General features: G+C 38.9%; 1 long non-coding RNA gene across 4 annotated transcripts in view; it reads left to right on the top strand.

Moving 5' to 3' along the window:
• The first annotated feature begins 7,546 nt into the window (after nt 1-7,546).
• The window catches only part of LOC140508217 (uncharacterized), a 40,279-nt gene continuing 23,852 nt past the window's right edge, over nt 7,547-23,973 (top strand). The window contains exons 1-3 of one of the 4 annotated variants that reach the window (XR_011968344.1): nt 7,547-7,868; nt 8,262-8,319; nt 23,857-23,941. This is a non-coding gene — a long non-coding RNA (uncharacterized lncRNA). Of the gene's footprint in view, nt 7,869-8,208; nt 8,320-23,856; nt 23,942-23,973 lie in introns of those variants that run through there. The other 3 variants (XR_011968343.1, XR_011968342.1, XR_011968341.1) reach the window with 3 other exon arrangements.

Below are 23,973 nucleotides of genomic sequence, written 5' to 3'. Positions count from 1 at the left end.
ATCTCATCAGATCATCGAGAAAAGAAGTGATATTGTTCAGACTTCATAGTACACATAATGACATATATTTCAACAAAGTCCCAAGCCTACTCACTCATTTTCCCAGTTGCTTAGGCTGGGAAATTAAAAGAAATGTTCACTAACAATTCAGAATAGTAAAATCAAAACAATAAGGTCTTACATCACTTTGCAGCAACTCAGAGATATTTAAGTATTGCAACAATAAGACTTATTATAAAAAAAAAAACACCTTTCCAATTCACTTGCCCTTGTTTTGGAAATTTACTATGAAAGGAAGAGGAAAGGACATAGTGGAAACAATTCCAAGACTGTCCCTTCAAGGGCACAAACTGCCCTGAAGAAGGTAAAACTTCTGTAGCTCTGCTCAAATGGCAGGCAAATCCAAGTTAACTTTATGAAATAGCCAATCATGTAGAAAAATTCCACATTATTCACAGGGCATCCTTGGGAGACACAGGATTTAGGAGATGGGAAACATTTCTATTCACAAAGGAAATAGCACAATGGGGAAACTGAGTCAAAACCATCCCTCCCTTATCTTTGTAAGGCTGTCTTCTCAACCTTCCCAGGTATAAGCAGCAGCCTGTAGCAATTCTAAGATCATACTCACTTTGAACAGCTCATGGCATTTCCCTTCAATAGTACTTCACTGGTGTAATGGTAATTCAGACAATTACACCTGAAATCAGAACTCAGAACAATACCATGTTGCGCACACACACACACGCACATGCACATGTACACACACACACATGTACTCCTGAGAGATTTTCCTCAAATAATCAGTGTAGGGCAAGGTACGGCTTTTTTTAAAATTTTTTTGCAGTGGCAATTAATGAGAAAAACATTACTCTTGAATTCTTAGTAAGTCCAAGGACTTAACCTTGCTCTTTCTTTCTACTTTACATCCAGTCTGGAAGAAAAATCAATGAGTAGAATTAGAAAAACAATAACCACATTCTGTAGTGACACACATGCCCTGAATACATGATTATTCAACTCAAAACCCAGAAAACCACAGGCCATTCAAAGTCTCTAGGAAACAGGCATGCATATCTCAAGGTATTGCATATTAACCACTAAAACAAAAATCTGGGGGATGCTGGAACTAAGATGGCTCAAAAGTATAAACTCAATATATATTGATGGCAGCTTGAGTTTGATAATATGTATAATCAGTGGCCAGAGAAATCATCATCAAAAACACTTCTTTATTCTGAACAAAATTCTTAGCCACTCCCAGCCTAATCCCCTCCATCCCCTGCCAGAAATGGTTTCTCCTTGTAATGAAGGTACAAAGACTTCAGCCCAGACTCAAGCTCATTGGATATCAGAAAATTAGCACTGCAATGAAACTTTACGGATGTAACAGTCTTTAGACAACAGTCATCCCTCATTGGCCATCAGAGAAGTCATAGCAGACTGAACTCTTCACTGCAAGAAATGAAGACAGGCATTGAAATGGAGCACAGAGCTGCTTGTTGTGACATGCGGGTTCTGCCCAAATGAATTTGACCACAGCCTTCCTCCAGCCAAAGGAAAACAAGAATCTGCTATATTGGCCAGACTCTTAAAAAATCTGAGCCATTGGAGGCAACTGGAGACAAGATGGATCTTTTATACAGAAGACTGTGAGAGCAGAGAGAGGTCTAGATGGAATTAAGGGAGTGATTGCCTAAGGTGAGGTCAGACAATGAAAAGGGCAGTGAATTTACACAGTATATAACACAGTTTTGAAAGCCATAAGTCATTATCAATTTGATTTGATTTCTTTTGGTCCTGAGGCCCTGCTTCAGGTATTTCTCCTCTTCAAGAAAGCTTGGTTACTGACCCAATTAACCCATAGGTTTGGTCAAGGTTTAGACATCATCAACCTTTCAGTCCCTCTGACCTCTTACACAGGGAGAGGAAATACTCGCAAACTGGATGAGGACCCTGTGGCTGCTAAATCCCAATCTCAAGGCATATTATAGTTTCTATTTCAACTTGGGGAGATATTACAGATTTCATGGAAACGCTACTTCTATCATCAAGGCAATATTCACAGTGCTGCTGGTGACTTTGAATATATGCCAGTGCAGTTCTCAGTTACAAAGTATAACAGACTATCCATACAGAAGGCAGAAGACAAGCATTTACTTAGACACCAGAGAGCCAAATCCTGGAACCAGAAAGTTTCATTTGTCATGGTAGCCAAGAAACATGATCACGGCAAGGAGCAAAGCCATTCCAAGCCACCCCACCTCTGCAGGGGCCTTCTCACAAGCACACACTCAGGAACCTAACCCTACTCATGCCTACCTGCCCACCTGCCTGCCAGCCTGCTCTCTCCTCTGCCCCAACCAGTGCTCACTACTTTCCTCCCAGTTCTGCTCCACCCTCCCTGTTCTGCCTGGCCAGAAAGCTCCTCCCACCACATGGGACTTAGGCTTCCTGGTGATTTAAGCAGATCATATGAGCTTATTAATGAATGAGAAAGATCTTTCCATTTAAATTGCTACTGCACTACTCTCTCCAGGGGAAAGAACCGCCATTATAGAGGCTGCAAAAAGACAAGGCCCAGCAGTGGGATCTCCTCTTGGCCCTTTGGGGTCCTAAATGGCTGTTGCAAGACTCTGACAGGGACCCCAATGTCCCAGCTGACTTCTTCAGGCCACAGAATGCTAGGGAATCTTTCATCAGGGCTATGTAGGTGTGCTCATGTTCCAATAATCTGTCCAACAGAACAAGGAAGTCCATTTCATTTTTATGATGGACTGCATAAAAGTGCCAAGTGATCACTAGATTCACCCAATCTAAGAGATACTAGAATTCTTAATTTAGATTTTGTAAATCAACCTCTATCTGAAATATGAAATTATTTTCTGAAAAATTGTCCAGATTGGCATGACAATTGGGGGATTCAAAAGTATCACTCTTTATGCATATGAGGGGACAGATAAAATAAAAGCCTCAATTGACTCCTCAGACCATCTTAGCTCCAAGCTCAGGTTTGCATCCTTCCCAAGGCTGCCTTCCTGCCCAGCTAGCCTTGACTTCCCCTCAAGCCCTTGCCCAAATATCCCATCCTCCTACCCAGACTTGGCCTTCTCTCGAGGCAGCTCCAACTCCCTTACAATTGAGGCTCCAAGCCAAGCTGGAGCTATTCCCTTCAAATCTTGGACCTCTGACCAGGATAATTCCGTTCCCTTCTAAAATCCATTTCCTAATGCCTTTTGCTTTTAGCATCATCAAACAAGTCATGCAGCCAAGTTTGACAATGTGAAACAGTGGGACTTAAGACTCAGAAACACACAGAGGTGCCCCTGGAATAAACCAAGAGGTGATGGTTGGGGGTGGTGGTGGTTGTCCTTCGTTTTCCAAGAGGACCAAAAGGACATCACCACTGTGTCCACCTGTGGCCCATCAGATCATTACAAGCTTGGAATGCTCTACCATAGGTTGGCCACAGATAGTCCGTGTGAATATTTGGGGTGAATATCCCAAATGTGCACATCCTGCATTTACTTTGTGCTGTCTCATTTCTGCTTTGCTCAAAGAGCACAGCACCCTTTCTGATGTGGGCACTCCATGCTGAGCAGTCCTGTGCCAGTATCTCCCATGTTGCACAGTCAAATCCAAAGTTCTTCAGAGAGACCCTGAGAGTGTGCTTGTATTGTTTCTTCTGGCCACCAGGTGCTCCCCTGCCCCATGCAAGTTCTCCATAAAATAATCTTTTTGTCAAGCATACATTTTGCATTCAAACAATGTGGATAGCCCATGGGAGTTGCCTCTCTGAAGCATAGTTTGAATGCTTGGCAGTTCAGCTCAAGCAAGGACTTCAGCGTCTAGTACCTTCTCCTGCCTGGTGATCCTCAGAAGCTTCCTAAGACAGTTCAAATGGAAGTGATTCAGTGTCCTGGAATGGCGCTGGTAGACTGTCCATGTTTCACAGGCATACAACAATGAGGTCAGTACAACTGCTGTGTAGACCATAGTCAGTCTAATACCTCTTCTCTCCCAAACGTTTCTTTGGAGCCTCCCAAACACTGAGCTAGGTCTGGCAATGCACACATCAACCTCATTGAAAATGTATAAATCCCTGGAAAGTACACTACCAAGGTAAGTGAACTTATCCACAGCATTCAAAACTTCTCCATTTGTTGTAATTGATGGTTCCATGTCTGGATGGTTTGGTGGTGGCTGATGGAGCACCTGTGGGTTTTTTTGGTGTTAATTATTAGGCCAAAATTAGCACATGCAGCAGAGAATTGAGCCATACTTTGTTGCATCTCAGCTTCAGAGGCTGCATTGAGTGCACAATCATCTGCAAACAGGAAATCATGCACCAGCACTCTCTTCACTTTGGTCTTGGATTATAGCCTTTTGAAACTGAAGGACTTGCTATCAGTATGGTAGTCCACCTTGATGCCATGTTCATCCTCATTGAAAGCATTTGTCAACATGGCTGAAAACATCATGCTAAAAAGCATGGGAGCAAGCACATGGCACTGCTTCACTCCACTGGTTGCTGGGAAGGCACAAGAGCTTTGTCCATTATCCAGAACCTGGGCAAATGTGCCATCATGAAATTGACATACAACACTGATGAACTTCTCTGGGCAACCAAATTTTGACGTAATTTTCCACACGCCCTCACAACTAACAGTGTCAAAGGCCTTGGTCTGATCCACAAATGTTGTATACAGACATCTCTTCTGCTCCTGGCATTTCTCCTGGAGTTGCCAGGCAGCGAACACCATATCAACTGTTCCTCGGCTCTTTCTGAAGCCATACTACTTCTCTGGTATATGACCATCTTCCAGGTGAAGGATCAGCCTATTAAGGAGGATTCTGGCAAGAATTTTGCCAGCAATGAGTAAGAGAGAGATCCCCCTGTGATTGTCCCAGGACAACCTATTCCCTTTACCCTTACAGAGATGGATAATGGAGGCATCTATGACCTCTTGGGGGATAATCTCCCCTTGCCATGTAACCTGGAAAATTTCAGTCAGCTTTTGTATGAGCAATGGTCCCCCTACCTTGTAAATCTCAGCTGGAATAGAATCAGCACCAGGTCCTTTGTCACATGAAAGGTGCCTAATGGCCCTCAAAACCTCTTCTTCAGTTGGAAGTTCAGCCAAGGAGGGATTGACTTCAACCTAAGGTAAATGGTCAATGGCCTCAGCACTGATGGATGATGGTCTGTTGAGAACACTGTGGAAGTGTTCAGCCCATCTCTGTAGGATCATGTACTTATCACTAATCAATGAGGCTCCATCAGCCCTGGGTAGCTGTGATGCACCACAGGTGTTCGGTCCATAAAGAGCTTGCAGGGAATCATAAAAGTGTTTTGGATTCTTACTATTAGCATAAAGCTCAATTTGAGCCAGGAATCCTCCATCTCTCTAAGCTTTGCTTGTACTTTGCTTTTGATGGAATTAAAGGCTGCCCTCTTAGAGGTGGATGAACTATTCTGCTGGTAAATCCTGTGGAGTTCTTGTTTTTCATTTAGCAGTTTCTAATTTATCCATCATTTTCATCAAAGCAGACTTGGTGGTTGTGAGTTTTCTGACCCAGATGAGTAAAAGCAGAGCTAAACACCAATCTCTGAAAGCTGCCCACTCCTTTTCTACTCCACTGTTGCCAACTGTGTGTTGGCTCAACTTTTCCTCCAAATCAGCAGCAAACTGTTCACACTCAGAGAAGAGCTCTAATTTGTTGACATTAATTCTTCTGGTAGTCATTTTGCCTTGGGGTCAGCGCTTTTGATGAATGGGAATATTTAGCTTGGAAAGGATAAGTCTATGATCAGTCCAGCCCTCTGCACCACACATTGCCTTTGTCACTCTCACATCTTGTCTGTCTCTTCTCCTTACAATCACATAGTCTTTTGGATGCCAGTGTTTGCTGCAAGGGTGCATTCCATGAAGTTTTATTCGTGGGAGCAAAGGCACTGATGATGGTGGCATGGTGTTTTCTTGAGAGTAGCAACCACATCGTCCTGAGCCTGTCATTCACTCCTTTTGGCAGGCATGCCAGCTTGCTGATTACATTGGTTTTGATTGCAAAGCCCATGTCAGCTTCAGGGTGCTCTCCTTCACTGTGACCACTCCAGAAAAAGGTGTATCCAGCTCCAATGTCAGTAAGCTGGCCTTCATTTGCCAACCTTTTTTCACTCAGGGCTCCTATTTGGATGTGATACCTGTTGAGTTCTCTTGCAATAAGAGGAGTTCTTCTTTCAGGTCTCCTGGATTTTGTGTTGTCTATTAGTGTGCAATGGTGAGTGGAATCATCTTTGCAGATGTTTTTGGACATTTTTTTGTGTTTCAACGACATAGAGAGATTCCCTGCCTGCTATGACAATCAGGCCAGAGTTGGGTAAGCAGGCAATGTTTAGGGCACCTTTTCTAGCCCCCTTCCTCACACCAGGAGATGAGAAGTGTGATCCTTAAAAGGCTGCTCAGCCAGCAAGGGGGCTGCCAAGTCCCACTGCTGCTTCCAGTAAACAACCACCCAATGGCTTAGACCACCTGAGTGCAGGGTTGTGACTACAGCTCTCTGTATATCCACACTGGCTGCTTCATCACTTGCCTATAGCCACAGGACTTAGAGGCATAATGGTGAAATGGTGTGGGTGATGTATTTTGATTCATGTGTAATTTGAATTTAAGTCAGGCAGAGCTGCACGAAGTCTTCAGCCTCACTCTCCTCCAGAGCCATCATAGTCCAGTAGGAGGACAGAGTCAAGATAGCTGGTGATGGCTCAGGATGCAGTGGATGACCTTGGCATCTTCTGTGTCTCACCAAGCTCTAAGCACTCCATATCACTTGCTTCATCTGCCTTTGTGGCCACTGTAACAAATTGTTCCACCCACTCCACCAGATGAAGTCTTCACATGCTTGAGGTACACACCCCTATAACTCACCAATGGATTTGAGACCCCTTGGTTTCCCTCAGCCTGGTTTGACCCGTCTGCCGAAATGGTTTACCAGAGTGTGGCTGCTGCACAGGCTGCAGCTTTTGGGACCCATAGGTGAGAGTTAGGGGGAACAGGTGGACACCAAAGGTGGAAGAGTCCTGAAAAGGGCTTGGGAGCCATCACACCAAAGGTACTGGTACTGATACTGGTCCTTCCTGAAAACACCTTACAAACCAAGATGTAGGTCTTTGGCAAGAGGATGTGTGGGATGGATGGGGACAATGGTTTCAGCTGAGGATCCTTTGGTTGTGTTGGAGCCTGATGTTCTAGTTGCAACTATCCCTGCCTATCTACCCCTTGCCACACTAGTGAACCCCATGTGACCCTTAGGGTGGATTATTGTTCCACTACTGGACCCTGAAATGGAGGTGGGGTCTTGGGAAAGCTTTTCACTGGCCAGCCTGTCTCCCAGAATTGTTTCTGTTGGCTCTTTGGTCTGTGAGCATTCCTTTCTCCTTCTGCCTGAGTCCCCCAGTAACCTATGAGGTCACTATATTCTCTGTGAGCTCATAGATATGATGTCCTGCTCCCTGGATGCATCTCTGCTTTGCAACCCCCTGAGGACCCAGTCTCCCTGTTCCCTATGTTTTTTGAGAATGTCCAAGGGAGACCAATGGATAGATAGTCCAGAAATATCATTAGACATCCCAGATTCTCTGAGGGAAATTTGGTCCTCAGATGTGGGATTATTAAAATCTGCTATTCCCTTTCCCATCAAGGTTAAGAGAGGGCCCTAGTCATGCACTCCTCTGTATTCTTTGTGAGGGGAGGCCACTGAAGGTTTTACACATTACTGACTCTTTGAAGGATCAAGGCATCATCATTCTGCATAGATTTCCTTGTAACTGTTCTTTCTTCTGTATGAAGAGACCCAAATTGGACTTGGTAAGCCCATTTACTTTTTGTTTTGTGCCTGCTATTAATACTTATATAATTCCCAGACCCCAGTCATCACAGATTCTATGACCATCATCTTCTCACTTCCTTGTGAGGTGACCTACGTTACTGTGATAGATCTTTGCTCCACCTTCTTTGGTATTCCCATTTACCCAGAAATTCAATACTTCTTTGTGTTCCCCTGTAAGAATACATTGTGGGAGTGGACCCACTGGCCTCAAGAGTACACAGAAAGTCCTTCCCTGTGTTCTGCTTTTGTAACAATACTTAGCTTCCATCACTTTCAGGGGTTCATCTCCTATTCAGTACATTAATGATCTTCTGCTAGCTGTAGGCAGTCTTGAGACCTGCCAAGCTGACAGTCACCATGTTCTTCTTCAGCTTCATCTGAGAGGCTGCAAGCTTTCCACATCAAAGAGCCAATGCTGCCTCCCCCAAGGTGAGTGCCTTGGTTTCTATTTTGTCTGCTGGCCCTCATTGTTTCTCCTGAATTGCATACAGGCCCTTCAATACTTCTTGAAAATGACATCCAACAATTGTGTGCTGTGCTAGGAACAGCTTAGTACTGCTTCCAGTGGATCCTATCTAACAGTGAGATCACTAACCGCTGGCTATTTTTTTTAACCAGAGACACTTTCTGAACCATTAATTCTAGAATCTAAACACCATAATTTTAATTGTGGCAAATAGAACTAAGCAGAGTAGTGAGGAGGGATAGGGTAAATAAGGATGAGTATAAAAAGGAATACTAGGAATAAGGAAAGAACACAAGTAGTTGTAGCTTAGAATATCAATGGAATGAATTTACTCAAGAAATGGAAATCGAGAGAATATTAAAAATTTTAACTGAACAGCATGTCACTTCCAAGAAACCTTATTAAAATGAAAGAAACACACTAAAACAAAGAGCAAGAGTAGAATTTAGTATGTAAAAAAAAAGCAGGGATAATAACGATGATCTCAGACAAAGTTAAAGTTAAAATGGATTTAACGAAAAGTGAAAAATAGAGAACCTGCACTATGTTTCAGCAATGTTATTCAATATTGTCTCCCATTGCATGCTGGGCCATCTCCAGTCATCCTGATGGCTCCAGAGGAGAATCGAGGCTGGCGACCTTGTACAGCACTCCCAGACTCAAAACAAAGTCAACTGCAAGTCATGTCATCATTTCTCTGGTGGTATGGTCTTCTTCAGCAACAAAAGAGAAACACAACAGGCCATTTACAGTACCTAGACAGTACAAAATACTTGAGCTTATACCTGCCAGAGCAGACACATATGAACATAAACATAAAAATACTTTTTATAAAAATGAACTCCTGTCTAAATAGCTGAAGTAAAATTTGTTGTTCATGTGTAGGTAAGGCCAAGGTAATTTGTAAATGACAATTTTACCTAACTCATCATTTATTCAATGTCATCCCAATTAAATTACTAAAAAAATTATTTTACTGAGTTAGAAGAAATAACAACAAAGTAAATTTGGAAGAACAAAAAGTCAAGACTTTTAAAAAAATCAGGAGGAAAAGATGTATAGGAAGTAGATTCAGCAGTATCAGACCTTAAACTATCTTCCAAGGTGGGAGCATTCTTGAAATGTAAAATGGGTAAGTTTGATTATCTTAAATTAAAATTTTCCTATATCCATAAAATCTATGCAGCCAAAAACAGAAGGAATGCAGAAAATTTGGGGGAAACCTTTCACTGACAATCTTTCAGATAGGATATGATTGGGTTGGAACATTGCTGTGGTATAGGAAATGATGAGATGGTTGACTCAAAAGAACATAGGAGGATTTGGACTTATGAAAGAAGACACTATCTAGAGAAACAGATGATAGGAAAGCAGCATAGTATCTTACATGCATGACTATATGTTTGTTTATAGATACATTTGTGTGTGTGTGTGTATCTCCATACTTAATTGCAACCTTTTTTAGTGAGGGGGAAGGGAAGAAAACAATAAAGTAAAAAGCACACAGCCGAGAAAAAAGGAAAACCACTAAGAAAGCAAAGAAAAGCTGAATAACTTTGAAAACAACATGTCGTATTTGTTACATAGGTTTTCTTTCAATGGAAATCTGTTGTTTTATATTGAATCCTCAATTATGGCCTGCTGTGTATATGGAAATGTTTTCCTTTTATTATTTTCTATTTTAGTTCAAAAGTTAAAAAAAATTGCCGAAAAAGTGAATCTCTATGCTTTGTCATTTGGCACATGCATGTCCTCTTCTGTCATTAATTCATTTAATACGGTACCTTTTAACAAAATAGACTTTGACTTATTACCTCTTTTTGTTGTTGTTGTTCAGTTGGTTCAGTGATGTCTCACTCTTCCTGACCTTATTTGGGGCTTTCTTGGCAAAGATCCTGGAGTGGTCTCCAATTCCTTCTCCAGTTCATTTCACAGATGAGGAATTGAAGCAAACAGGGTTAAGTGACTTGACCAGGGCACATAACTAGTAGTGTCTGAGGATAGATTTGAACTCAGGAAGAGGAGTCTTTCTGACTTCAGGTCCAGGACTCTATCCATTGTGCCCCCAATCTGGCTCCTTTAGTTTGGGGTATTTTCCTTTGTCTTTGTCTGAGATCAAGATTGCTACCCATGCACTTTTTCCTTTAGGTAAAGCATTATAAATTCTGCTCAAGCTTCCTATTTGAAGTCTGCATGTCTTTCTGTTTGATGTACCTCTCTTAGAAACAACATATTTTTGGATTCTAGTTTGTAATCTATCCTGCTATCCCTTTCTATTTTCTCACTGATTTCATCACTATCACCATTACAATTCCTAACGGTGTAGTTCCCTCCATCTTATCCTCTTCTATTTATCCTTCACTTTTATACCCTATTCCCTATTCAAAAGTCTGCTTTGCTTCTGCTCATTAACCTTAACCTCTCTGAATATACTCTTTCCCTTACCCCCACCCTTTCTCTTAATTCTTCCCCCTCCTACTTACCTGTGTGTATGTATACTTACATATTGATACACATTTCCCATCTTGAACTAGTTCAGTTTTCCTTCCATCATAAACTCTTTCTTGAACATTTTTTTTACATGTTTAAGTTTCCCAATTATTCCTCTCCTTTCCCTCTTGGTCACTCTTCCATTCTTTTAAGATCAGCCCAACACAACAGACTCATAACCATGCCCTCTGTCTGAGTAATCTCCTTCTAAACGTCCTAGTGATCATAAGGTTCTTAGATTTCCCCATACAGGAATGTAAACAGTTGAACCTTTTCCAGTCTCACTCATGTTCATCTTTTTTTGATTCTCTAGAATTTTGTGTTTGAATGTCAAATTTTCTACTCAGCTAGAAACTCTTTAGCACTGTTTAACAATCCTCTGTTTCATTAAATACACATTGTTCACCTATAGAATTGATTATTCTTACTTAAATTATTATTTCCTTTACCTTCTGGAATATCATATTCCAAATTCTCCAGTCCTAATAAATAATGTCTACAAAATTTTGTTGATCTTGATTTTAGCTCCATGTATAGGAATTTTTTTTGTGGCTAATTACAATAGTTTCTTCTTGACCTACAAGTTCTGGATTTTGTTTAAAATATTCTTGGAATTTCTCATTTTGAGATTCCTTTCAGGAGGTTACCAGTAGGTTCTTTCAATTTCTGGTTGGCCCCCTACTTACGATACAGCAGATTTCCTTTGTACTTTGTTGATATCTGACATATAGGCTCTTTTCCTTTTTATCATGTCTTTTAGGGAGTCTAATAATTCTTGAATTCTCCTTGATTTCTTCTCAAGGCCACTTATTTTGCCTCTAACATATTTCATGTATTCTTCCCTTTTTAATTTTTCTTTTGTGTTATTTTATCGAGATTGCTTGTGGTGTTATTACCTTCCACTTAACCTCTTCTAATTTTGCAGGGGTTGTCTTCTTCAGTGATTAAGATACCAACACCAGCTGATCAATTCTGAATTTTCATGGCATTTTTTTCAGTCTTTTTTATGCATCTTTTACTAAGATGTTTTTGATTCTGTCATAATTTTTTCAATTGTTTTTATTTATTTTCCCAGTTTTCTTCAAACATTCATGTTTGAGTTTTAAAACCTCCTTTTGATTTTTATTATTTCTTTGTTGAGCTCTCCAGGAATTCTTATTGGGCTTGTGTCTAATTTGGCTTTCTCTTGGAGGCTTTGCTTATAGTCACTGGGACCCATCTCCTCATTTTATTTTTTATTTATTTATTTTCAGCGTTCCACAATCACTACCATACACCCTAGATTTTTTCTTTCCCTCCCTCCACCTCCCTCCCCCAGATGGCATACAATTTTATGTAAGTTCTACACATACAATCCTATTAAATACATTTTCACCCTCGTCACGTTGTATAGAAGAATTAAAATGAATGGGAGAAATCATATAACAAACCAAAATGTAATACAAAAGGGAATGGTCTGCTGCAATCTGCAATGGAATTCCATAGTTCTTTCTCTGGATGTGGAAGGCATTTTACCTTAAAAGACCATTGGGAATTTCTTAAGTCCTTGCATTGCAATGGATTTCTAAGTCTACCAGAAAAAGTCGTTGCACACTGTGGTTGTTGTTGTGTACAAAGTTCTGAGTTCTGCACCTTTTGCTCAGCATCAGATCATATAATTCTTTCCAGGCGTCTCTGAAGTCTTCCTGTTCATCATTTCTTATAGCACAGTAGTACTCCATTACATTCATACACCATAATTTATTTAGCCATTCCCCAATTGATGGGCATCCCTTTGATTTACAGTTTTTGACCCCCACAAAGAGAGCTGCTATATTTTTGTACACGTGGGAGCTTTTTCCATTTTTATGATCTCTTTGGGATACAGTCCCAGAAACAATATTGCTTGGTCAAAGAGTAAGCATATTTTTGTAGCCCTTTGGGTATAGTTCCAAATTGCTCTTCAGAATGGTTGGATCAGCTCACAGCTTCATCAGCAATGAATTAGAGTTCCAACTCTCCCACATCTTCTCTAACATTTATCATCTTCCTGTTGTGTCACGTTAGCCAATCTGATAGGTGTGATGTGATACCTCAGAGTTGTTTTTATTTGCATCTCTCTAATCAGTAATGATTTAGAGCATTTTTTCATGTGACTGTAGATAGCTTTAATTTCTTCCTCTAATACTACCTGTTCATATCTTTGACCAACTATCAATTGGGGAGTGACTTGATTTCTTGTAAATTTGACTCAGTTCTCTATATATTTTAGAAATGAGACCTTTATCTCAGACACTAGTTGCAAAAATTCTTTCCCAGTTTTCTACTTTCCTCCTAATCTTGGCTGTATTGGGTTTGTTTGTGCAAAACCTTTTCAATTTAATGTAATCAAAACTATCCATTTTGCATTTCCTAATATTTTCTATCCTCTCTTTGGTCACCAATTCCTCCATTCTCCATAAATCTGAAGATAATCTATTCCTTGCTCCCCTAATTTGTTCATGGTATCACCTATGCGTTCATGTACCCTAAATCATGTACCAATTTGGACTTTATTTGGCTATACAGTGTCAGACATTGGTCTACGCCCAGTTTCCTCCACACTATTTTACAGTTTTCCCAGCACTTTTTGTCAAACAATGAGTTGTTATTCCAGAAGCTGGGGACTTTGGGTTTATCAAACAGTAGATTGCTGTAATCATTGATTACTGCGTCTGTTGTACTTAACCTCCTCTACCGATCTACTGCTCTGTTTCTTAGCTAGTGTCAAGTAGTTTTGATGATTGCTACTTTATAATACAATTTAAAATCTGATATGACTAGGCCAATTTCCTCAGCATTTCTTTTCATTAATTCCCTTTTCTGGACATTCCAGTACTGTTGTTCTTCCAAATCAATTTTGATATGATTTTTTTCTAGCTCTATAAATAAATTTTGGTAGTTTAATTGGTACAGCACTGAGTAAGTAAATTAATTTAAGTAGAATTTTCATTTTTCTTTATATTAACTCAGCCTACTCATGAGCAAATGATGTTTTTCCAGTTATTTAGATCTGATTTTATTTGTGGGAGAAGTGTTTTGTAATTATGTATCTGGGTTTGTTTTGGTAGGTAGACTCCCAAATATTTATCATGTCTATGGTAATCTTCAATGGAATTTCTCTTTCTATCTCATGCTGTGGGGCTTTATGAGTAATATCTAGAAATGCCAATGATTTCTGTGGCTTTATTTTGTATCCTACAACTTTGCTAAAGTTCTTTATTATTTCAAGGAATTTTTTACTTGATTCCCTAAGTATATCACCATATCATCTGCAAAGAATGAAAGCTTCATATTTTCTTTGCCTATTCTAATTGCTTCAATTTCCTTTTCTCCTCTTATTGCTAACGTTGACATTTCTAGTACCACTTAAATAACAGTGGTGATAATGGATATCCTTGTTATTGAAAATACATCTAGCTTATCCTCTTTACAGATAATGCTCGCTGATGGTTTGAAGTAGATACTCCTTATCTTTTTAAGCAAGGCTCCATTTATTTGCTTGCTCTCTAGGATTTTTAATCAGAATACATGTTGTATTTTGTCCAAAGCTTTTTCTGCATCCATTGAAATAACCATGTGGTTTCTGTTAGTTATGTTGTTGATATGATCAATTATGCTAATAATTTTCCTAATATTGAACCGGTCCTGTATTCCTGGTATAATCTTACATGATCACAATGTATGATGCTCATGATGAAGGACTGTACTCTTTTTGTTAATATTTTCTTTTTCTAACATGGAGTTATTTAAGCATTTTACTTCCTCTTCTCTTACTCTGAGGACTATATATTTTTGTGAATATTCATCCATTTCATTTAGATTGTCAGATATATGGGCATAAAATTCGGCAAAATAATTCTTAATTATTATTTTAATGGCTTCTTCATTGGTGGGGAATTCAGTCTTCATTTTTGATGCTGGCTGTTTGCATTTTTTCTTTCTTTTTTAAATCAAATTAACCAAAGTTTATTAATTTTATTGGTTTTTGCATAAAGTCAGCTCTTAGTTTTATTTAATTCAATAATTTTCTTTATTTCAATTTTATTAATCTCTCCTTTGGTTCTTAGAATTTCTAACTTGGTATTTAATTGAGGGTTTTTAACTAGTTCTTTTTGTAGTTTTTCAGTTGTATGCCCAATTCCATCATCTTCTCTTTCTCTATTTTATTCGTGTAAGCAATCAAAGATATTAAACCTTCCCTCAGAAGCACTTCTGCTGCATCCCATAAATTTTGGCATGTTGTCTCATTACTGACATTCTCTCAAACAAAGTTATTGATTGTTTCTATGATTTGCTTTTTGATCCACTCATTCTTAGTCTCCAATTCATTTTTGATCTATCTTTCCATGGCTCATTATTGCATGTATTTTTATTGCATCATGATCTGTAAAGGATACATTTGATATTTCTGCCTTTCTGCATTGGACTGGAGGTTTTTATACCCTAGAATGTGACCAGTTTTTGAGTATGTGTCATGTACCAAGAAAAAGGTATATTCCTTTCTGGCCCCATTCAGTGTTCTCCAGAGTTATACCATATCTACCTTTTCTAAAATTCTATTAACTTCCTTAACTTCTTTCTTATTTATTTTGAGGTTAACTATATCAAGCTCAGACAGGGGTAGGCTGAAGTCCCCAACTATTATAGTTTTGCTGTGTATTTCTTTCTGTGACTCCCTTAACCTCTCCTCTAGGAATTTGGATGCTATATCACTCTATAAATATGTGTTTAGCAATGAGATTACTTCATTGTCTATGGTGCCTTTTAGCAGGATATAGTTTCCTTCCTGGTATCTTTTCATTAGATCCATTTATTGCTTTTGCTTTGTCTGAGATTAGGCATGCTACCCCTACATTTGTTTTACATCAGGTGAACCATAATATTTACTGCTCCACCCTTTCATTTTTACCCTGTATGTATCCCCATGTTTCAAATGTGTTTCTTGAAAACAACGTATCATAGGATTTTGGTTTTGAATCCATTCGACTATTCACTTCTGTTTTATGGGAGAATTCATCCCATTCTCATTCACAGTTATGGTTACTATCTGTGTCTTTCTCTCCATCTCATTCTGCCCCCCGCCCCATTTATATTTTTATTTCTCCTTTTCCCTCCTCAAAAGAATTTTACTTTTGCCCACTGTCTCCCTCAATCTTCCTTCCCTTCTATCAGCTCCCTTCCCTTTTCTTTTGCTTTTCCCTTACTATTTCTTCCCTCCCTTCTAGCCACCACCACCCTTTCCTTTCCCCTTTCCCCTCCTACTGCCTGTAAGGCAAGTTCGATTTCTGTACTTAACTCTTATGTTATTCCCTCCTGGAATCAAAACTGATGGGAGTGAAGTTCAAACTAGGCTCATCTCCCACTTCTTTCCCTCAACTGTATTGTTGTGCTTGTTCATGTGATGTAATTTACCCTTTTCTGACTCTTCCTTTCTCCTCCCATTACAATCCTTTTGCAGCCCTTAATTAGCTTTTTTATCATCACATCATTTAATTTATTCCCACAATCACTGTCTATGTATATCCCTTTTACATATCATAATAAAGATACTGTTCTCAAGATTTACAAGTGTCATCCTCCCATGCAGGGATGTAAAAAGTTTACCCTTGTTGAATAACATGTTTTCCCCCCTTTTACCTTTTCATGCCTCTCTTGAGTCTTAAATATGAAGATCAAATTTTCCACTGGGTTCTGGTCTTTTTGGCAGGAACCCATGGAAGTCCCTTATTTCCTTGACTGTCAATCTCCTTCCCTGAAAAATAAAAAAAAAAGAAAAAAAAGAAAAATAATGCTCAGTTTTGCTGTATTGTTGATCCTTGGTTTTATTCCAAGCTCCTTTGCCTTATGGAATATCATATTCTAAGCCCTCTGAGTTTTTAATGTAGAAGCTGCAAGTTTCTGTGCGATCCAGACTGTAGTTGAATTGTTTCATGCTGGATGCTTGCAGTATTTTCTCCCTGACCTGATAGTTCTGGAATTTGGCTACAATATTTCTTGTCATTTTCCATTTGGGATCTCTTTCAGAAGGTGATCAGTGGATTCTTTTGATGACTATTTTACCCTCTGAATCTACAAATTCAGTGCAGTTTTCTTTGATGATTTCTTAGAAGATGCTATCCACACTCTTTTTCTCATCATGGCTCTCTGGTAGACCAATAATCCTTAAAGTGTGGCTCCTGGATATATGTTTCCAGGTCACTAGTTTTTCCAATGAGATGTTTTGGATTTTCTTCTCTTTTTTCATTCTTTTGATTTTGTTTGACTGATTCTTGATGCCTCATAGAGTCATTATGTTCTGCCTGCTGAATTCTAATTTTTAATGAATTGTTCTCTTCAAGTAGCTTTGGTACCTCCTTCTGGACAATTTTGCTTTTTCAGCAGTTATTTTCTTCAGTGATTCTTTTTTCCATTTTGTCTACTGTATTTTTAAAATAATTCATTATTTTTTTCTACCTGTCTGATTTGACTTTTTAAATCCTTCTTGAGCTGCTCCAAGAATGCTTATTGGGCCTGAGTCTAATTCACATTCCCTTTTGAAGTTTCAGATGTGGGCATAGTGTCAATGCTGTCCTCTTCTGAATTTATATTTTCATCACCTCTGCCCCATAGTAAGAATCTATGGTCTTTACTTTTCTAATTTACTTTTTCCTCATTGCGATTGCCTTTCTCCTGGCTTTTCAAGTGGATCTCTGCTTCTGGGGCACAGAGTGCTCTGTACCATGCTTCTTTTGCTGGGGATTAGGGGCTTGGTTACTGGCTTTGTGTGCTGAGACCTCTGGTTCTGGCAGCTGAAAGCTATATAATGTCATTTACCTGTTGCTGAGCTGGAGCTGCCTGCTGTGTGCTGAGGTCAGGTGAGGTCCTTCTGCGTTTCACCAGGATTACTCTCAAGCTCATGGTGTGAGGTGTGCGAGAGGGGTAGTCAGGCTGCTGGAGGTCTACCCCTCTCCTTGGGCTATGCTAAAACACTGTTAGATTCAGATGCTGATGTGTGCAGATTGCTCTGGCTCTGTGAAGGCGTGCCTAGGGTTCTGATGTTGGCACTTGCCTTCCATTACCCTGGGACTCTGGATTTTCCACTGGTCTGCTATGGAGTGGGATGGTGCTGGCTTTGTGGCACACTTCCTGTCATATAGTGGTCCCCTTCAGCTACAGCAAGAGAGACCTTTCCCATTAATCACAGTAGACTCCTGAGTTAAAAGACTGCCATGCCCTATTTCTATTCTGCTCCCATTATTCCAGAATTTGTCCCAAAGATTTAATTCTAACAATTATAATTGATCAACTGAAGTTCCTTGAGACAGTTTCAGAAACACTTCCTATAAATTTTCATTCTAAATAATTAAGTTGAGTTCATAAACTGCACTCCATTGAAATAAAAAATAATCAGTTATCTGCCATTAAAAACTTCACGAAGAATTTGGAGAGTTATCAAGTGACACTGGTTTAAAACTTGAGTTTCCTAAAAAATCATGAAAGGAAACATGACTTGGGATTAGGACAGAATTTCCAACTATTTCTGAAATGGCCCTAAACAAACTTTTGCAGTTTGGTACAATGGATTTATGCAAAGTGCCATTCTCAGAGCTGAAGATAATGAAGTCAAAATATCAATCAACTGTAAAAAAATGAAGAGCTCTACATCTTGCAGTATCAAATATTTCACCAAGACTGAATTCTTTCTGTAAATAAAAAAGCACACCCATCTCATTATTATACAAATTTGCTTTGATTTTTAATAAATGGTAAAATTATATGGATACCAAAGGAGTGCTTTGAAATAAATTTCTTTATGACGTATTATCAGGAAATATTTTGCGTACCTAATGATGTCTACCTATACATCTGAAATCATATAAAAATATCAACAGCAAAAACAGGTGATTGGTGGAAAAAGTTTAATAAAACCTGCCTGTCAGCAAAATGTGCTTTCATTCATTTTCTTCATTTTGTTGCCAGTCATTTCAGTCATGTCTCTTTGTGACCCCACCTAGGGTTTTCTGGGCAAAGATGCGTGTCTTTCCAACTCATTTTACAGATGAAGAAATGAGGCAAAGAGGGTTACAGGACTTGATCAGTGTCACATCGTATCTGAGACTAGATCTATACTCAGGAAGATAAGTCTTTCTGACTTCAAGCCCAGCACTCTATCTATTGTGCCACACAATAGAGCTTTCAATTATGGGTATTTTTTGCTTTTTCTTTATTTGAGACCAGGTTGGCTACCCATACTCTTTTTCACTTTAGCTGAAGCATAATAAATTCTGCTCTTAGTATTTGAAGTCTGTATGTCATTCTGTTTGAAGTGTTTCTTTTATAAACAACATAAGCACATATTGTGGGACTCTGGTTTCTAATGAATTCTTGGTATCCTATTTTCTGGGTGAGTTCCTCACCTTCACAATGATAATTGCTAATTGTGCATTTCCCTCCATTTTATTCTTGTCCACTTATCCCTCTTTTTTTTACCTCATTCCTTCTTCAAAAGTCAGCTTTACTTCTGATCATTAACCCTAAATTCCATGAATATACACTTCTGCTTAATCTGATTTCTCTTACCTTTTCCCCTCCTACTTGCCCGAGTACAGATATTTACAGGAATATAGAGATACAGTTTTAGGTATACACTTTCTACCCTGAACCACCAGTTTTCCTTCCATTGTGCAGTCTTCCTTGAACATTTCTTTTACATGATTTAATTTGCCCAATTTTTCCTTTCTCTTCCCCGCTCTCAGTGCATCCTCTCTTCTCACTTTTCCCTTCCTTTTTTGAGATCATCCCAACACAATGGACACTAAGTAATCTCTTTTTAAATGCCCTAATGATCATAAAGTTCTTAGGTGTCCCCATAGAGTAATGTAAACACTTTCACCGTTGCAAGTGCCTTATGATGTCTTACTCATAATTATCTTTTCCTGCTTCTCTTGATTTTTATTTCAATGTCAAATTTCCTATTCAGTTCTAGACTCTTTAGGAGTGCTTCGAAGTCCTTGGTTTCATTAACTATCCATTCTCACCCACAGAACTGTCCTGAGTTTCACTAAATTGCTTATTCTTAATTTTAATCCTACTTCCTTTGCCTTCTGGAATATTACATTTCAAACTCTCCAAACCTTAAAATTAGTGTCTGCTAAATCTTAGCTATTCTGATTGTGTCTCCATGGTATTTTAAGGAGTTTTCTGGCTAGTTATAATGCTTTCTTCTTGACCTACAAGTGCTGGATTCTGTTTAAAATATATATTTTTTAAAGCAAAAAAAAAAAAAAAAAAAACAAAGTTTATTAAAGATTCTCCATACTGGATTGACTCTTTTATTTAAATTTTTGTTTTTCACTTTTAACACAGTTTATAACAGATAAAACAATTCTAACTTTTCATTAGGTGATACTTCTTTTTTAAAGCATTTAGAAAATGGACCACAAAAGAATTTTTTTTAAAGCATTAACCGAGACACAAATAATATTTATGTTGCCAACTTCTCAAGCTCTTGACCTGTCTCCACAGTATTACTAAGAATTAAAGGACCTTGACTTATTGTTGTTTAAGTCGCCTGCCTAACAGCTCAATTTTAGACTTAACCTCGGATGTTCCCCTACTCATAATCTATAATTGAACAGATCTGGTATTAAGCTTGCAAACCTTTTGACTACAGGAAATTGCCACCAAGAGTAGGGACATTGCAGGGATACAATATCTCCCCAACTTCATGTCAATTCCAGACAGGATTAGATTGTCCACTTGCATTCAGTCGGGCTTCAAGTCTGCCACGTGTCAGTGGGGAAATTGAATAAGGAGAATCCTACCTCAGTCCAGGCTGAACAGTTGCTCTCTCACCCTTCCCATGAGATCACCTTTTGCAGTTCATACCAGCATCTCACCAGCTTACTGGCATCATGGATTGGAGGCTCAGACCACCTTTCTTGCTATCCATACAGTCACTTAATAGCCACATAGCATCTAAAAATGGCAACTTCCAATTACCAGATGTGTGCACACATTCTCCATCTACCCAAATACTGAAAAAAGATTCAAGAGCTAACGATATTTCCTTTCCAGGTAGTAATGTAAATAGTTCAGCTTTAGAGAGTCTTTTATGGTTTTTCTTTCCTGTTTACCTTTTCATGCTTCCCTTGATTTCTGTCTTGGGAAATCAAATGTTTCTATACGGATCTGGCCTTTTCCTCAACATGAATGATTGAAAGTCATCTATATCACTGAATGAGCATTTATTCCCTTGAAGTATTATACTCAGATTTGCTGGGTAGGTGATTCTTGCTTTCAATCCCAGTTCCTTTGACCTCTGAAATATCCCATTGCAAGCCCTTCGATCCCTGAATGTTGAAGTTCCCAGATCCTGTGTTGTCCTGACTGTATTTCCACAGTACTCAAATTGTTTCTTTCTAGCTGCTTGCAGTATTTTCTCCTCGATCTGAGAACTCTGAAATTTGGCCACCATATTCCTAAGGAGTTTCTCTGTTCGTGTCTCTTTCAGGAGGTGATTGGGAATTCTTTCAATATTTATTTGACCCTCTGATTCTACAACATCAGGGCAGTTTTCCTTGATAATTTCATGGAAGATAATATGACTATTTTCGACTTTAGGCACAGCACTCTATCCATTATGCCACCCAATCTACCTCTTTCAATTAGGGGTATTTTTCTTTCTCTTTGCCTGAGATCAGGATTGTTGTCCATTCCCTTTTTACTTTAGCAAAGCATTATAAAATCTGCTCTAACCCACTGTTGGAAACATGCATGTCTTTCAGTTGGAAGTGTCTCTCTTAGAAACATATTGTTGGATTCTGGTTTTTAATCTATCCTGCTATCCCTTACTATTTTCTGGGTGAGTTCATCACTATCACAATTATAATTGCTAACTCTGTAGTTCCCTTCATCCTATTCTCTTCTATTTATCCTTCACTTTTTTACCCTGTTCCCTCTTCATTTCCCCTGCTTTGCTTCTGATCATTAACCCTAACTTCCCTGAATATACTCGCCCTCTTACCCCTAGCCGTTCTCTTACTCTTTCTCCTCCTACTTGCCCATGTACATATATGCACACATAGATTTAGATATACACTCCCTACCTTGCAGCATTTGTTGACCTTCAATTGGAAAGTCTTCCTTGAAATTTTTTACGTTTAATTTCACCAATTTTTTCCTCTTTCTTCCCTCTCTCTCAGTGTATCCCTTTTTCACTCCTCCACTCTTAAGACCACCCCAACACAATGAATGCATAACCATTTCGTCTGAGTAATCTTCTAAATAACCCAATGATCATCAAGTTCTTAGTTTTTCCCCACATAGGAATGTTAACAGTTTAAACTTTGCAAGTCTGTTATGATGTCTCACTCATATTCACCTTTTTTTTGCTTCTCTTGAATTTTGTTTGTGTTAAATATCCTACTCAGCTCTAGACTCTTTAAGAGTCCTTAAAAATTCCGTTTCATTAAATATCCATTTGTCACATGTAGAATTACACTAAGCTCTGCTGAATTATTTTTCATCTTAATCCTACCTCCTTTAACTTCTGGAATATCATATTCCAAATTCTCCAGTCCTTAAAAGTAGTGTCTAGTCAATTTTATTAATCCAGATTTTGGCTCCATGGTATTTGAATGATTTTTTTTCTGGCACTACTTTCTTCTTGACCTACAAGTTCTAGATTTTTAAAAAAATATTCCTAGGACTTTTCATTTTTGGCTTCCTTCCAGGATATGAATAAAAGGTTCTTTGAATTTCTGCTTCACCTTCTAGTTATAATAGAACAGATATGCTTTCTATTTTCTTGATATGGGACATCTAAGCTCTTTTGGTTTTTTATGATTGTTTTTAGGGAATCTGATAATTCCTAATGTCTTCTTGATCTTTTTTTCTAGGCCACTAGTTTTCCTATGAGATATTTCACACTTTCTTCAAAGATTTTCATTTTGTGTTGTTTCTAGATCACTCATGGTGTGATTACATTGCACTTAACCAATTCCAATTTTGAAGGGATCATTTTCTTCAGGGAAATTTTGAACCTCTTTTGACCATTTGGACAATTCTGATTTTTAAGGAAGAGTTTTTCAGTATTTCTTTTGACTCTTTTACTAAGCTGCTTTTCCTTCTGTCATAATTTTCTTCAATTACTTTTATTGATATTCCTAATTTTCCTCTAACATTCTGATTTGATTTTTAAAATCTTCTTTTGTTCTGTGTTATACTTTTTGCGTTCTTCTTGGAATTCTTGTTGGGCCTGTGTCCAATTTGCCTGTTTCTTCGTGGCTTTGCTTATAATCACTGGGATCAACCTCCTCATTTCAGAGATGACCAACCTGAGGAAAGAGAGGTTGTTCTTTGCCCAGAGTTACAAAGTCAGAGAGCATCTCACACAGGATGTGAACTCAAGGCTTCCAGATAGTAAACTCAGTGCCCTATAACTATAACATACTGCCTTACTCTACACTATTTTGAATAGCAATCTCAATTATTCAAAAATGACTTCATTGTCCAAACCTTTTCTAGTATGACGCTTGTGACCCAAGCAGTGATAAGAATAAAGACTCAAAGAGTGGTTTAAAGCTTTCAAAGCAATGGACAGATATTCTCCAATTTGATCCACACACCAACACAGAGGTGTGTTACTAGTACGCACATCCTACAAAAGATGGGGAATGTTAAGGCACAAGCTCAGTTTTCACGAGAATGGTCTCCGGTCAGGTAAAGGTGAGGGCTTCTTGAAACCACCAAGCTCTCACGAGGACCCCCAGAGAACAGCTGAGAATTGAGGGAGACACGAGTTATCTTGTTTTCCACCTCTTCTCAGTGGAAACTTGCTGGGGAGAGCATTCCCCCCTTGAGACTGGTCCATGGTCTGAGCACACCTTTCGTTAATTCACTAAGGGGCTGAGAGCATGCACAGTCTACGAGTGAACTATGCAGCTGGGAGAGCTTAAATGGGGACAGGAAAGCCTGAGGGGGGTGTTGTTTTTTTTCTTTCTCCTCAGGAAGGAGGACGCTCCCGCAGAGAGAACTCACCCTGCATGCTGACATGTAGCTTGTATCCGGAGTAAAGCCTACACCTCTGCTTCACTCTGGAAGCCTCTTGTCTTACGTTTATCTGG

Source organism: Notamacropus eugenii, chromosome 5 (genome assembly GCF_028372415.1).
Source record: "Notamacropus eugenii isolate mMacEug1 chromosome 5, mMacEug1.pri_v2, whole genome shotgun sequence".
NCBI lineage: Eukaryota > Metazoa > Chordata > Mammalia > Diprotodontia > Macropodidae > Notamacropus > Notamacropus eugenii.
Note: the sequence above shows the minus strand (reverse complement) of the source record. Positions and strands in the feature narration are given on the sequence as shown.